Source organism: Giraffa tippelskirchi, chromosome X (assembly GCF_054371585.1).
Source record: "Giraffa tippelskirchi isolate mGirTip1 chromosome X, T2T-mGirTip1v1.2.pri, whole genome shotgun sequence".
Classification (NCBI taxonomy): Eukaryota; Metazoa; Chordata; class Mammalia; order Artiodactyla; family Giraffidae; genus Giraffa; species Giraffa tippelskirchi.
Genome location: NC_137289.1, coordinates 34,600,621 through 34,616,462, shown reverse-complemented (window position 1 = coordinate 34,616,462; position 15,842 = coordinate 34,600,621). Strand labels below are relative to the sequence as shown.

Sequence of the window (15,842 nt, the reverse complement as noted above, 5' to 3'; positions counted from 1 at the left end):
AGCGTGGGCTTCCCTGGTAGCTCAGCTGGTAAAGAATCGACTGCAATGCAGGAGACCCCGGTTCGATTCCTGTGTCAGGAAGTTCCCCTGGAGAATGGATAGGCTACTCATTCCAGTATTCTCAGGCCTCCCTAGTATCTCAGACCTTAAAGAATCTGCCTGCAATGTGGGAGACCTGGGTTCAGTCCCTGGGTTGGGAAGATACCCTGGAGAAGGGCATGGCAACCCACTCCAGTATTCTTGCCTGGAGAATCCCCATGGACAGAGGGGCTTGGCAGGCTACAGTCCATAGGGTCACAAAGCATCAGACACGACTGAGTAACTAAGCACAGCACAGAGTGCAGTGTACTTCAGGAGACTGTCATGGTATATACATGATGAGGGACCTCTAGTTATGAATGAATCACATAAGCAAGTTAGATTGAGACTAAGAAAATCCATTTTCAAAAGCTTCCCTTTTAAGAGGTAGTAATATATTTCCACATTTTCTGTAATGACAGCAAAATGGTTTGAATGTCATGGAGAGTTTCTCATTTGTATTATGTTCTAGGAGTGGGTCTTTAACCTGACATTTGTCACTTACCTTCAACTTTCCAGGATCCAAGCCCTGGGATATGGATAGGAGGTGCTGGTCTTGGTCAGGTTACTTCTGTAATTATTTAAAATGATACAGGAAGATTCTGGAAATCCATCTCCAGGTAAGTATAGTTTTGATTAAGAAACTGCCTTTTGATTCTCAACACATCAACACTATTAGGACAGAAAACATTTAACTGGGGGACCCTTGAGATTATATATCTGTATGATATCTATAGAAAAAAATTCCTGTAGCTACAAATGTGTTCACCTCATCTCAGGGCAGAGGAGCCAGAACGATCTAAGCCCATTTGCTTTCCAAGATAATTTACCATTTTGTCATTTCCATGCAGTCCTGCTGTTTTACAAGCACAGCTTTGTGCTCACATGAGTAGTGTTTCATGCTACTAGAATATTAATAGTTTTAGAAGCAAGTGATACTTTGGCCACCTGATGCGAAGAGCTGACTCATTGGGAAAGACCCTGATGCTGGGAAAGATTGAAGGCAAAAGGAGAAAGGGGTGGCAGAGGATGAGATGGTTAGATAGCAACACCAACTCAATGAACACAAATTTGAGCAAACTCCAGGAGACAGTGAAGGACAGGGGAGCCTGGTGTGCTTGCTGCAGTCCGTGGGGTCACAAAGAGTTGGATATGCCTTAGCGACTGAACAACAACAGAACACTTATTTCAGAGACTCTATTTTCTTATAAACCCTAATGATTAGATCAAGCAATAACACTTTTTTGTAACTACTGTAGCAAAATCTTGGCATGCTTCTACTTCAAGTGAGGGAGGAGTTTTGCTGGCATTTGGATGCACTTTTTTTTATCAATCCCCAAAATGATTTCTTCCTGAAGGTTCTTTGGTCTTTAGCTGTCTTTTCTAATGGTCACACTTAGTTTGCCATTAGCAACAGGAAAATATTTCACTGCTAGTTTTCAACATTGATTAGGTAGACCATTATGTAAAAAGAGAAAATTACTAGTTACCTAGTAGCTACTCTCTGCCAAGTTGCATGTGTTATTTCCCTAATTCCCCCTATGAGATAAATGGTGCTATTATCTTCACGTTACAGATGAAGAAAGCAAGGCATAATGTAATTCAGTTGGGAGTGCAAGATCGCATAGCTTGTGACTGGGACAGAATTGAAAAACAAGTCAGCCTGACTTTAGAGCCTGTATAACACAGCCAGGGATGTACTTATTTGTCCTAGGAGGCTAAAGAAGAAACATCTTATTTCAAATAATGACTAGATTTCTTATCAACTGGAAGACTGAGAATTTAAATCATTTCATTGCTAAGCGAGCTTTTATACACTGTCTTAAGATTCATTTGTGCATTCGTTCCTCTATGAGCCAGGCAGTGTGCTAGGCACTAGGAATGTAGAAGTGGGTAAGGTGTGTCTTGGTATCGAGTGGTTAGTGGGCTTTGCTGGTGGCTCAGACAGTAAAGAATCTGCCCACAATTTGGGAGACTCAGGTTCAGTCCCTGGGTTGGGAAGATCCCCTGGAGAAGGGAATGGCTACCTACTCCAGGATTCTTGCCTGGAGAATTCCATGGGCAGAGGATGGAATACAGTCCACAGGGTGGCAAAGAGTCAGACCTGCCTGAAAAACTAACACTTTCGCTTTCAAGTGGTTAGTCAGTGAGAGGCTACTTTGTATAGGGAAAGAGACCTGGATTAGAATTTAGGAGTTTCAAATGACTTTGACAGGTATCTCTTCCTATCTGCATCTACTTCCCTATCTAGAAAATGAAGATGTTACACAGTGATTTATCATCCCATCCAAGGCTCATAACAATGGCCATAAGCTGTAGAGCTCATTTAGAAGTGAGGATCTTTGCTGTGTGCACTAGCAATGCCATGGGCAGCTTCCTTTCTCTCTCTCAGCCTCAGTATTCTCATCTGTAAAATGAGGAGGTTGGACTAGATTGGCTCTGTTTTGATATCCTGCAAAAATTAAGATGATGACTTTTGTTTTACATATCAAGAGAATACGTTTACGGTCACCTCCTATTCTTGCTACAGGAGATAGCTATCAGCAGTATCTGCCAAAAATAACCAAACTCAGCCCTTTAATACAACAGTAAGAACAAAGGAATTGATACATTGGAAGAAACCTGTGATTCATCCAAATCAGAATTTTCCCAAGGGCCCAGCCATAGTTGTACCTAACAAATATTTCTTAACATGCTTCACAGGTCTTAGGTCATTTTGCCTAGAAATGCCAAAATGGACTTTGTATAATATAGATTGCTTGTACATCTGCTACTACATCTGATGCATTCTCTAAAATAGTCCCTTTGGACTCGATACTTGGAAATTGGGTCATTGCAATTAACTTTTGGGATTTCATTTGATCAACGTAAAACATGTACCTAATTTTAAAAGTCTTTGTCAGAATGGGAGAAAATAATAGCAAACGAAGCAACAGACAAACAATCTCAAAGATATACAAGCAACTTCTGCAGCTGAATTCCAGAAAAGTAAACGACCAAATCAAAAAATGGGCCAAAGAACTAAACAGACATTTCTCCAAAGAAGACATACAGGTGGCTAACAAGCACATGAAAAGATGCTCAACATCACTCATTATTAGAGAAATGCAAATCAAAACCACAATGAGGTACCATTTCACACCAGTCAGAATGGCTGCTATCCAAAAGTCTACAAGCAATAAATGCTGGAGAGGGTGTGGAGAAAAGGGAACCCTCTTACGCTGTTGGTGGGAATGCAAACTAGTACAGCCACTATGGAGAACAGTGTGGAGATTCCTTAAAAAACTGGCAATAGAACTGCCGTATGACCCAGCAATCCCACTGCTGGGCATACACACCGAGGAAACCAGAATTGAAAGAGACGCGTGTACCCCAATGTTCATCGCAGCACTGTTTACAATAGCCAGGACATGGAAGCAACCTAGATGTCCATCAGCAGATGAATGGATAAGGAAGCTGTGGTGCATATACACAATGGAATATTACTCAGCCATTAAAAAAATACATTTGAATCAGTTCTATTGAGATGGATGAAACTGGAGCCCATTATACAGAGTGAAGTAAGCCAGAAAGAAAAACACCAATACAGTATACTAATGCATATATACAGAATTTGAAAGATGGTAACGATAACCCTATATGCAAGACAGAATAAGAGACACAGATGCATAGAACAGTCTTATGGACTCTGAGGGAGAAGGTGAGGGTGGGACGTTCTGGGACAATAGCATTGAAACATGTATATTATCATATGTGAAACAGAACACCATTTCATGTTCGATGCATGAGACAAATGCTCAGGGCTGGGGCAATGGGATGACCCAGAGGGATGGGATGGGGAGGGAGGTGGGAGGGGGGTTCAGGATGGGGAACACATGTAAACCCATGGCTGATTCATGTCAATGTATGGCAAAAACTACTACAATATTGTAAAGTAATTAGCCCCCAACTAAAATAAATAAAAATAAATAAATAAATAAAAGTCTATGTGGACAAAGGTCTGTATAGCCAAAGCTATGGTTTTTCCAGTAGTCATGTATAGATGTGAGAGTTGGACCATAAAGAAGGCTGAGCACCAAAGAACTGATGCTTTCAAACTGTGGTGCTGGAGAAGACTCTTGAGAGTCCCTTGAACAGCAAGGAGATCAAACCAGTCAATCCTAAAGGAAATCAGTCCTGAATATTCATTGGAAGGACTGATGCTGAAGCTGAAGCTCCAATACTTTGGCCACCTGATGCAAAGAACTGACTCATTGGAAAAGACCCTGATGCTGGAAAAGATTGAAGGTGGGAGGAGAAGGGGACGACAGAGGATGAGATGGTTGGATGGCATCACTGAATGGACATGAGTTTGAGCAAGTTCCAGGAGATAATGAAAAACAGGGAAGCCTGGTGTGCTGCAGCCCATGGGGTCGCAAAGAGTCAGAAAGGACTGAGCAACTGGACAACAACAATTTTAAAAGTCAAAGAGTACCACAGGGCTTGTAAAAAAAAAAAACAAAAAACAGTTCCCCTGCCCTGCCACTCTTATGCTGATTCCTCCTCCCAGGAGAGAAGCTCACACCCTAATCCTTGGAACCCATGACAATGTTACTTTACATGGCAAAGTTCAGTCGCTCAGTCGTGTCCAACTCTTTGCGACCCCATGGACTGCAGCACGCCAGGCTTCCCTGTCCATCACCAACTCGCAGAGCTTGCTCAAACTCATGTCCATCAAGTCGGTGATACCACCCAACCATCTTATCCTCTGTCGTCCCCTTCTCCTCCTGCCTTCAATCTTTCCCAGCATCAGGGTCTTTTCCAATGAGTCAGTTCTAAGGACTCAGCTAATGTGGTTAACATAACAGAATTTTAAGTGGAGAGATTATCTTGTATTATGAGGGTGGGTTGGATGTGGTCATTTGAGCTCCTAGAAGCAGAGAAATTTCTCTGGCTGAAAACATAAGAGGAGGAGAGATTCAAAACACAGAAAGGACCCAAAATGTTGTTGCTGGCTTAAGGATGGAAGAAGCCATGGACAAAGTGTTAGAGGGAACCACATCCTGCCAGCATCCTGAATGAGCCTGAAAACAGACTCTCCCCCAGCGCCTCCAGAGAGGAGCCCAGGTTGGCCAGCCTCGTGTGATTTCAGCCTTGTGAGACCCTGAGCAGAGAATTCAGTCATGCTGGGCTGCCCTTCTGACCTGCAGAAATGTAAGCTAATAAATCTGTGTTGTTTAAAACTGCTTTTAACATTTGTAGCTGTTTCTTTTGGCATATAACTCTTTACTTTGGGATAATACTTATGCTATTTCTTATTTTTACTTAGTCTTAGAGATTATCTATTTCTAAGTTTCTACTATAGAAACTGAGGAACTAGCTTTACATACACACCATGTGCACCCATAATTCCCTTCCACAAATGCAACAAATTTGGGCTTAAATATTCAATATTATATGCATTATACCATTATGGTATAATCTACAGTTGATCCATGTAAAATGCCGTTAACTGTAGTGCCTTTATTTTGTGATTCCCAAATTGTCTCTTTTGCTTTGATTTGTTTTTTTTCTTCCAGTTTTATTGAGATATAATTGTCATACAGTACTTCATAAGTGGGCAGCAAGGAGGTCAAGCCAGTCAATCCTAAAGAAAATCAGTCCTGAATATTCATTGGAAGGACTGATACTGAAGCTGAAGCTCCAATACTTTGGCCACCTGATACAAAGAACGGACTCATTGGAAAAGACCCTGATACTGCGCAAGATTGAAGGCAGGAGAAGGGGATGACAGAGGACGAGATGGTTGGATGGCATTACCAACTCAATGGACATGAGTTTGAACAAGTGCCGGGAGCTGGTGATTGACAGGGAAGCCTGGTGTGCTGCAGTCCATGGGGTTGCAAAGAGTCGGACATGACTGAGCGACTGAACTGACTGACTGACTTCATAAATTAAGGTGTACAACATAATGATTTGATTTACATATATCATGAAATAATTTTCACAATAAGTTTAGCAAACATCCATCATCTCACATAGATAGAAAATTTAAGAAATAGGAAAAAAACAATTTTTTTCTTGGGGTAAGAACTCTTAGGATCTATTCTCTTAACAACTTTCACATATAACATACAGCCATGTTAATTACATCAATATTTATCATGTTGTACATTATATCCCCAGTACTTGTTTTATCTTATAACTGCAAGTTTGTACCTTTTGACTGCGTTCATCCAATTCCCCTGCCCCCTGCCTCTGGTAACCACAAATCTGATCTCTTTATCTATGACTTCATTTGTTTGGTTTTAAGTGTAATTGACCTATGTTGGTTCCTGTTACACAACATAGTGATTCGATATTTCTGTACATTGCAAACTGATCACTACAGTAAGTCTAGTTACAACATGTCACCATACAAAGATAGCACATAGTGACTATATTCCCCACACTGTACATTTGGTTTGATTTGATTTTCTATACACTTACCATGAGTCCAGGCTCAAACTTTCTATCAAAACCATTAAACTCCACTCAGTATGGTCAAGTATATTAGGTAATCTATGAGATTCATGTATTTTTCTTAGAGACAACCCTGTTGGAGTTTGCTGCCCTCCTGCTCCATTCTGGAATGGTTGCCCTCTTTGTCTGCTACCCAGCTGTCGTCCCAGGAATTCCCTTTGCTTCTCTTCTGTGTTAGATTCCGTTTCCTAGATCTCAGGTTGTCCTCTTGATTGCTTTATGATCTAGTTTTGCTGGACCATACCCTGCACTAACTTATTTAGAAAGATTGCATGGGAGGTAATTTGAATAAAACCCTTCTGTGTCTGACTGTATCTTCATACATCATTCAAAGTTTCACCAGTTGAAGAATTCTTAATTAGAAACAATTTCCTGTAAGAATTTTGAAAACCTTATCCCAATGTTCTTGGTTCTAGTGTTGCTTTTGAAAAGTCTGATCTTCTATTGATTTCTTATTTTTTTTGAAAGATTTCTTATTTTTTTGTATACAACTTTTTTTCTACGAACTTTAAATGTTCTGTTTTGATCTTTAGTGTTTTAACATTAAACAGTAATATACCTTCTTATCCGTCATCTTCCATTTACTGGGCTGGGCTTTCGTGAGCCCTTTCAATCAAAAAACTTATCTTTCATTTTTGAGACGTTGTATTATTTCTCACATAATATCTTTTTTTCTCTACTTCTAAAACTCCTAAAAATTGGATATTGTATGTCTTAGAATGATTCTCTCATTTTCATGTCTTTCATGCTCCAGTTAATCATCTTTTGGTTCCACTTTTGGGAGGTTTCCTCAACTTGATCTGTCTGAGCTTCAGTTCTCATCTGTAAAATGGTGATAAAAGGACCTACCTCATCAGGTTATTTTGAGATGTTGATAAAATAAACCATGTAAAGTGAACTTCAATATATGCTGGCTATAACTGCACATACTGTTTTTCTAGCATCAATTCCTTTTTCCTTCTTATATGAAAATGACAATCCTAGTGGCAGCAATATATCTTGCTTTTACAATATCTTATTATACTATTAACCTTCATTGTACTGAATTTGTAATGGCATGACATTTTCTAATTGTACTGCTTTAGAAAAATATGGTATAAATCTAGTTAGCAATATTAGAATCTTAGAATGCTAGAATTCAAAGCTTAACTCTTTTGTTTACATTTCTAGAAATGCTTAAGGTTAAAAGTAGGTTTTTTTTCCCCTTTCTTTCTTTTTTCTACTTTTCAAGCTGTTGGGGAAAAAAAACACTCCATAGATTCACTTTTTCCCCTCACCCCTGGGGTAGATTAAAAACTGGAAAAACAATGCTAGATAGCTACTCCTTGACAGTAAAATAGGTAGCTTAGAGCCCAACTCACCATTTTCTCACTATGAGAGTACAGTGCAAACCTTGAATGTATGGAGTGGTGTACATTCTGCCGTGCAGCCCAAAATAAGGCTAGCCAGTGCCTGCGGCACTAAGGAGGCTAACAGACAATCAACAAAACTCAGACCCAAGAGGATACCTGGATTAGCTATAACCTTCACAGCCAGGAGCCGCTCTGCCTGCACATAAGGATCCCATGGAGACCAGAAGTAGAATTATAGAGAAAGAAGGCCTGTAAGTCAGGGACGATCTAACTTTGCTTTCTCTGTTTATTTATCCATTTTTTCCAACCAGGAATGGTATTAAAACTATGTGACATGGGCACCAACCAATCATATCTGATGCCAGCTATAATTTCTTGGTAGAGTTATACTGTGTGTGTTAGTCACTCAGTTATATCTGACTCTTTGCAACCCCATGGACTGTAGCCCTCCAGGCTCCTTTGTCTATGGAATTTTCTAAGCAAGAATTCTGGAGTGGATTGCCATTCCTGTCTCCAGAGGATCTTCTGGACCCAGGGATCGAACCCAAGTCTCCTGCACTGCAGGCAGATTCTTTTTTTAAATTTTTTTTAAAAAAATTAAAACTAGAATGTGGAGAAGGCAATGGCACCCCACTCCAGTACTCTTGCCTGGAAAATCCTATGGGCGGAGGAGCCTGGTAGGCTGCTCCTGGTAGGAGCCTGGTAGGAGTCGGACACGACTGAGCGACTTTCCTTTCACTTTTCACTTTCGTGCATTGGAGAAGGAAATGGAAACCCGCTCCAGTATTCTTGCCTGGAGAATCCCAGGGACAGGGGAGCCTGGTGGGCTGCTGTCTATGGAGTCACACAGAGTCGGACATGACTGAAGCAACTTAGCAGCAGCAGCATACTAGAATGTACCAATCCTGGATTCAGCAGACATTTATTGAGTGCCTACCATGTCCCCACACTGTACAATGCTAGCCAACTCACTTCCTTCCTCTTAGTTTCTATTTTCTCTCCCGTGAAAAGGAGTAAGTGATCTACAGGAGCCCCTTCAGGTCTGCCATCCACCATCAATAAAATGGTAACTTTTGATTGTTTTTAGACAAAAAATGGAAGCAGATATAGAAAAATAGAAGCTGACCCAAGACTTGTAGATTTGAAAATGTAGACAAAAACAGAAGATGATTCTATATGTTACTGTTTGACTTGAGAATTGGAACAGGAGTGAATTCTAAATGCCTTATCTCCATGATGTTTCTCAAGGCACTAGAGGGGAGGCAAAGCTAGTTTGACCCAAAAGGTAAGTTTGTTTTACAGCTTTGACATTCCAGCTGCATCTCACTAACCCTCACCAACATGCATACACAGGATCCCTTCCTTCTTTTGAGTCTACTACTTTCTTGTAGCATTCTCTCTCCAGCTATTACCACTCCCAAATGCTCTCTCTGTGGCTGGCAGTGGCTTGTCCACTCTGGCAAGAGTCTATGTTCCAGGCCTTTCCCAACTTCCTCTCTTTTCAGACTTAGCTGCCTCATTTCATCTTCCTTTTGGTCTCCATCTCCTTTAAGAAATTTGATCAGTTCATCTTTGCTAAAGTCAAGGAGGGCCAAGATATTTGTGGATAATTATTCCTGGATAAGATTCATATATATACAAGATTCATATATTTTTGAAAATCATTTATTATGGAAAAGTTCCAGCATAAAAATAGAGAGATTTTTACAATGAATGACCAACCATATACTCATTATCTGGCTTCAACAATTATCAACATGGAAAATCTTGTTTCAGCTAAACCTCCACCCATTCTCTACCCTACATACAATAAATTATTTTAAAGTAAGTCCCAGGGACTTCCCTGTGGGTCCAGTGGTTAAACCTTCACCTTCCAATGCAGGGAGTGCAGGTTCAGATCCCTGGTCAGGGAGCTAAGATCCCACATGCCTTGTGGCTAATAATAATAATAATAATAAATCAGAAGCAATATTGTAACAAATAAAGGCTTTAAAAATGGTCTGTGTCAAAAAAAAAGCTAAAAAAAGTAAATCCCAAACACTATCATTTCATCAGCAAACATATCAGGGCATACATCTCTAAAACCTGAGGACCCTTTTATTTTAAAAGTAACAGCAATACTATTATTGCACTTAAAATGAATAATAATTGGTTAATACTACCAAATATCCAGTCAATGTTCATATTTCCTCAATTGTCTCATATATCTTTTTTAATATGTTCAAGTGGGGATCCAAAAAGGCTCATGGTATATTTTTGAATACTGATGCTCTGTGATACTTAGGGGCAAGGATTTGGAAACAAACAATCGTTGGCCCTTAAACCATATGATGTTGACAACCAGTAAAAAATATGACCTTGTCACCACAAAGTAGCTTTTTTTTCCTTTCCAGATTGCTGTGACTAAACATTAGTTACATGTCCAATTGGACTCCAGAAATTCTTTATAAGAACAGTAAGACATCTGTGAAATAAGTGAAAACTCAAGTTTGGCCTTGAAATCGCAAAGTTCTTACACAACATTGTTTTCCTTGGGGAAAAAAAAAAACCCTGCAAGTTTGCATGCACACACATACATACACACACTCACCCAAATGCCAACTTTTAATATATGTAGGCAATGGTCTTGCAAATGGCAGTACAAAGCATACATGTGTTGCATCATTTTCCCCCCTCAGGATAACGACGGATATAAGCATGTTGGAAATGTGACACTGAAAGAGCACTTCGGTGTGGATTAAGACCAAAATAGTGCAACCGCTTTATGATATTTTTAAATGCACTGAAAATCTGAAAGCAGGGTAGAAAAACAGGTTTATGAGTCTGAATATTAGGCTCAGAAAAGTTACGCATGGTTAAGTATGTGCTCCTTAAACCTGCTGAGTGTACACTTAGTCATGCAGCTTTCAGTAAGTTTCTGCCGTGAATACCATTGGGAAATATTGATATAAACCATGTCTATTACCGGCAGGATAGAGTAGATATATTGGAGTGAAAAAAAAGCGGATTAAATTGAACCATGGAGTCTGGAAACAGTATTCCTTCTGCCAGGTTCTGCTCCATTCCACTTTTTTAATTCATTCATTCAAGAAGTCTTTAAATGAGTATAGATTATATTCAAGATGCTATTATTCAAAGAAGAATAGCATATGCTTTCTGTCTTAATGTTTTTCATAGTCCGGGGCAGGGATGGAAAATTTGTTTCATCTTTTGGACCAGTTCTGCCTAGAGTACTGTTTCGAGAAGGATTTTGAGATAGAATTTGGACCCAGTAGAATTACAGCTAGGATCTAATAATTATGTCTCTTATTGGGTGCTGCTGGGGGATGAGATGAAGCATTTGTGCCACACAGTTGCCCTCCTGGGCTAAGGGATGGAAGGAAATATTCATCTATATAAATAATAAATATTATGCAAGGCAGAATGCTAAAAATTAGAGCTAGAAAAGAGAGGTCCAAATAAAGTGCTGTAGACAGGCAGGGTAAAGAGTGATATGGGTTATGTGGCTGGGAGGAGAGACAGAAAAATTTCTTAAAGAAAGTACTGGTTGATCTGCACTTTGAAGTGTGAGTAGAATTTGAAGAGATTAACAAAAGGGACGCTCTTATCCTTGGAGGAGTTGGAGTGAAGGCAGAGATCATGGTACCAGGATGGATTGTGGAGGCGAGATGATGGAGACAAACAGATGAGATAGGAGCTCAGGCAAGAGGTGCGAGGATCTCCTGTGCCAGCGAAGTTGGAGAAGATGGTGCAGATCTGAAGTATTTTAGAGGTGGACTCACCAAGAATGGATGGAAGGTGTCCAAGATGACAAAGAGATGGGACATCCCAGGTGGTCCAGCGGTGAAAATGCCACACTTCAAACCAGGAATGTGGGTGCCACCCCAGGTCGGGGGAACTGAGATCCCCGCATGCAGTGCGGCACGGCCAAAACAAACAACAAAAAGATGATAGATGTGCAGGCTTGAGTGAGGGTGGGGGATGGGGCAGACGAGAAATAGGAATTCTGTTTTGGACATGTTGACATGGATTGTTGGAGGGAACCATTGGGTCATGATTTCCATTAGGGTGGAGGGCACTCAGGGGTGACAGTGAGAGGAGAGTGACTTCAAGAGTCGGAGTCTCGGAAGCCTAACACCAGGAAGACCGATGAGGGGCACTCCCAAGAGAAGACACATTGCAAGCCTTCTGGGCACAGAGTGAAGAAACTCCAAACCGAAGCTTACTGTGGGGCAGTCATGGGATGGCCGGAAAGACAGAGCGCTAGGCGGGACCTTCTAGCTGAAGACTAATGCACTGCTGCCCTCTGGGGGCTGTATGGAGAAACTGTAACGGCGGCTTTGCGGAAACCACTTCGTGAGAGGGGACATATTTTGGAGCCAGCAAGAAAGACCTCGCCTCTCCAACGTCTTTTACAGTTCTTGCTCGATTTATTATTTTTTTGGCTGTGCCACATGGCTTGAAGGATTTTAGTTCCCCCAGCGGGGATTGAACCCAGGCCCTCAGCGGCGAAAGCCCCAAGTCCTAACCACTGGACCGCCGGGGAATTCCCCCTCAAATTCTTTTCCTCTAGATTTATTTCTCTGTCACCAGGAAAGAAACCTGGGTGCAGATGTTCTGTAGTATCGTTTATGTCCTGAAGGGCTTGACCTTGACCACAGACTGCTTCCAGTCTGGCATCCCAGCACTAAATTGAGATCTTTCATGCTGCCCTTGCTGTCCTGTAGCTACTGACCAAAATGCTAGCCTGGACTGCAACTGCTTGTGAAAGTGAAGTCGCTCAGTCGTGTCTGACTCTTTGTGACCTCATGGACTGTAACCTGCCAGGCTCCTCCATCCATGGGATTTTCCAGGCAAGAACACTGGAGTGGGTTGCCATTTCCTTCTCCAGGAGATCTTCCCCACCCAGGGATCGAACCTGGGTCTCCCACATTGTAGACAGACGCTTTACCGTCTGAGCCACCAGGGAAGTCCTAACTGCTTGTGGGACCCATCGAGTTCTTGGTTTTGACTGAGTCACTGGCTGGCCCTGATTTTTGATACTGTTGTAGAATATCCCACATTTAGAATTCAGGGGCACCACTTAATTGTTGAATGTTTTCTTTTGCCAGCCTCCTTTTCAGTAACTGAACTGGACCTTCATCTTTTCATTCATTCATTCAACAAATGGGCTATAGCGTGCTATACATCAAATTGCCAGAGATCAAATTGCCAACATCCGTTGGATCATCAAAAAAGCAAGAGTTCCAGAAAAAATTCTACTTCTGATTTATTGACTATGCCAAAGCCTTTAACTGTGTGGATCACAACAAACTGTGGAAATTTCTTCAAGAGATGGGAATACCAGACCACCTGACTTGCCTACTGAGAAATCTGTATGAAGACCAAGAAGCAAAAGTTAGAACTGGACATGGAACAACAGACTGGTTCCAAATTGGGAAAGGAGTACATCAAAGCTGCATATTGTCACCCTGCTTATTTAACTTATATGCAGAGTACATCATGCAATATGCTGGGCTGGATGAAGCACAAGCTGGAATAAAGAGGGAAATAGCAATAACCTCAGATATGCAGATGACATTACCATTATGGCAGAAAGCAAAGAACTAAAGAGCTTCTTGATGAAAGTGAAAGAGAAGAGTGAAAAAGTTGGCTTAAAATTTAACATTCAGAAAACTAAGATCATGGCATCTGGTCCCATCACTTCATGGCAAATAGATGGGGAAACAATAGAAACAGTAAGAGACTTTATTTTGGGGGCACTCCAGAATCACTTCAGATGGTGACTGTAGCCATGAAATTAAAAGACACTTGCTCCTTGGAAGAACAGCTATGACCAACTTAGCATATTAAAAAGCAGGGACATTACTTTGCCAATAAAGGTCCATCTAGTCAAAGCTATGGTTTTTCCAGTAGTCATGTATGAATGTGAGAGTTGCACCATAAAGAGAGCTGAGCGTCAAAGAATTGATGCTTTTGAATTGTGGTGTTGGAGAAGACTCTTGAGAGTCCCTTGGACTGCAAGGAGATCCTAGACTGCAGTCTATCCTAAAGGAAATCAGTCCTGAATATTCATTGGAAGGACTGATGCTGAAACTAAAACTCCAATACTTTGGCCACCTGATGTGAAGAACTCACTCAATAGAAAAGACCTTGATGCTGGGGAAGATTGAAAGTGGGAGAAGAAGGGGACGACAGAGGATGAGATGGTTGGATGGCATCACTGACTCAATGGACATGAGTTTGAGTAAGCTCCGGGAGCTGGTGATGGACAAGGAAGCCTGGAGTGCTGCAGTCCATGGGGTCTCAAAGAGTCAGACATGACTGAGTGACTGAACTGACTGAACTGATAGTGTGCTAGGTACTGAGGATACACTGAGAAGCAAAAACAGATGGGACCCTGGGACTTCCCTGGTGGTCCAGTGGTTAAGACTCCATGCTTCCAAGGCAGGGGGTTTGATCCCTGGTACGGGAAGTAATCCCACATGCTGTGGAGTGCAGCCCCAAATAAGTTAAATAAAAAATGAAAGGTTTGAATTTAACAGAGAGCTTGTTATTCATAATAATACCAGTACATACTTAAACATATGGGACCCCTCAAAAAGTTGTATTATAGTCTAACTATAAAGACAGAAAAATAATCATATAAAATGTGATCATTGCTATGAAGGAAAGTTTCATGATGCAGTGAGAGCAGGTAACAAGGGAATCTGACCTAGTCTTGAAGGGTAGCAAAAACTTTTCTAAGGATGTGACATTTTAGCTGAAATTTGAAGGATTAGTGGAATTAGCCAGGAGTTAACTGTTTTGAAAAATATGGAACTCATAAGGCTGGGCAAATAAGGAGCCTTTTCCTGGTTCCTCTGTCTTCTAGAATGATAGTGCAGTAGGGAGATTTCAAGCTTTACATAGACAATCCTTATGAGAACCTTTAATCCTAAGCTGGCATGTCAATTAAAGTGAAAAGTATGTGTCTAAAATCAAAATAATAATTATAGCAACAATCAGAAAATAAGGAAACATAGTAGAGATAAAAAGTAACAGATTAGGCTGCCCCTTTCAGAAAAAAATAGATATAAGTAGATAAATATTAATTTTCTTAAAGTCTTGAAATACTAGATTTTAACTTCTTTCTTTCATTTTTATTTTTCTAAGAATTAAACCAATTTTTAAAATCTCCATATACACTCACTTGAACTAGAACATAATGTCTTAAGTGTTCTAGCACATCGAACTTGAATCAAGTTAAGATATCAAAATCTATCTGAACTTCAGATTCCTTGTTGTTAAAATAGGGCTAATAATAAGAGCTGCATCATGTAGCGGGGGCGGGTTTGGAGACATAATGAATTAACATATCCAAAGCAGTTGCACCAATGCCTGGCCTTAAGCACATAGTACGTGTTAGTGAGAGTGTTAATAGCTGCAGTAGGGAGGCCAGAAGTCCCCAAGCCTCGGGAGGAAATAAAACTGCAAGTGGCAGGCATTTTTTTTCTTCTCTCTTCAAATCCTGTATTGTCATCAGTTCACTTCAATTCATCGCTCAGTTGTTTCTGACTCTTTGCGACCCCATGGACTGTACCTCGTCCATCACCAACTCCTGAAGCTTGCTCAAACTCATGTCCATTGAGTCAATGATGCCATCCAACCATCTCATCCTCTGCCGTCTCCTTCTCCTCCTGCCTTCAATCTTTCCCAGCATCAGGGTCTTTTCCAATAAGTCAGTTCTTCGCATCAGGTGGCCAAAGTATTGGAGCTTCAGCTTAAGTCCTTCCAATGAATATTCAGGACTGATTTCCTTTAGAATTGACTGGATTGATCTCCTTGCAGTCCAAGGGAACTCCCAAGAGTCTTCTCCAACACCACAGTTCAAAAGCATCAATTCTTCGGCGCTCAGCTTTCTTTATGGTC

At 40.9% G+C, this 15,842-nt stretch overlaps 1 long non-coding RNA gene across 1 annotated transcript; it reads left to right on the top strand.

Annotated features, from left to right (window-relative positions):
* Window positions 1–597: 597 nt before the first annotated feature.
* LOC145536039 (uncharacterized) lies at window positions 598–7,483 on the top strand. Its single transcript, XR_014075628.1, has 3 exons — window positions 598–698; window positions 5,079–5,271; window positions 5,637–7,483. It is a non-coding gene; the product is annotated as an uncharacterized LOC145536039 (long non-coding RNA).
* The last annotated feature ends 8,359 nt before the right edge of the window (window positions 7,484–15,842 follow it).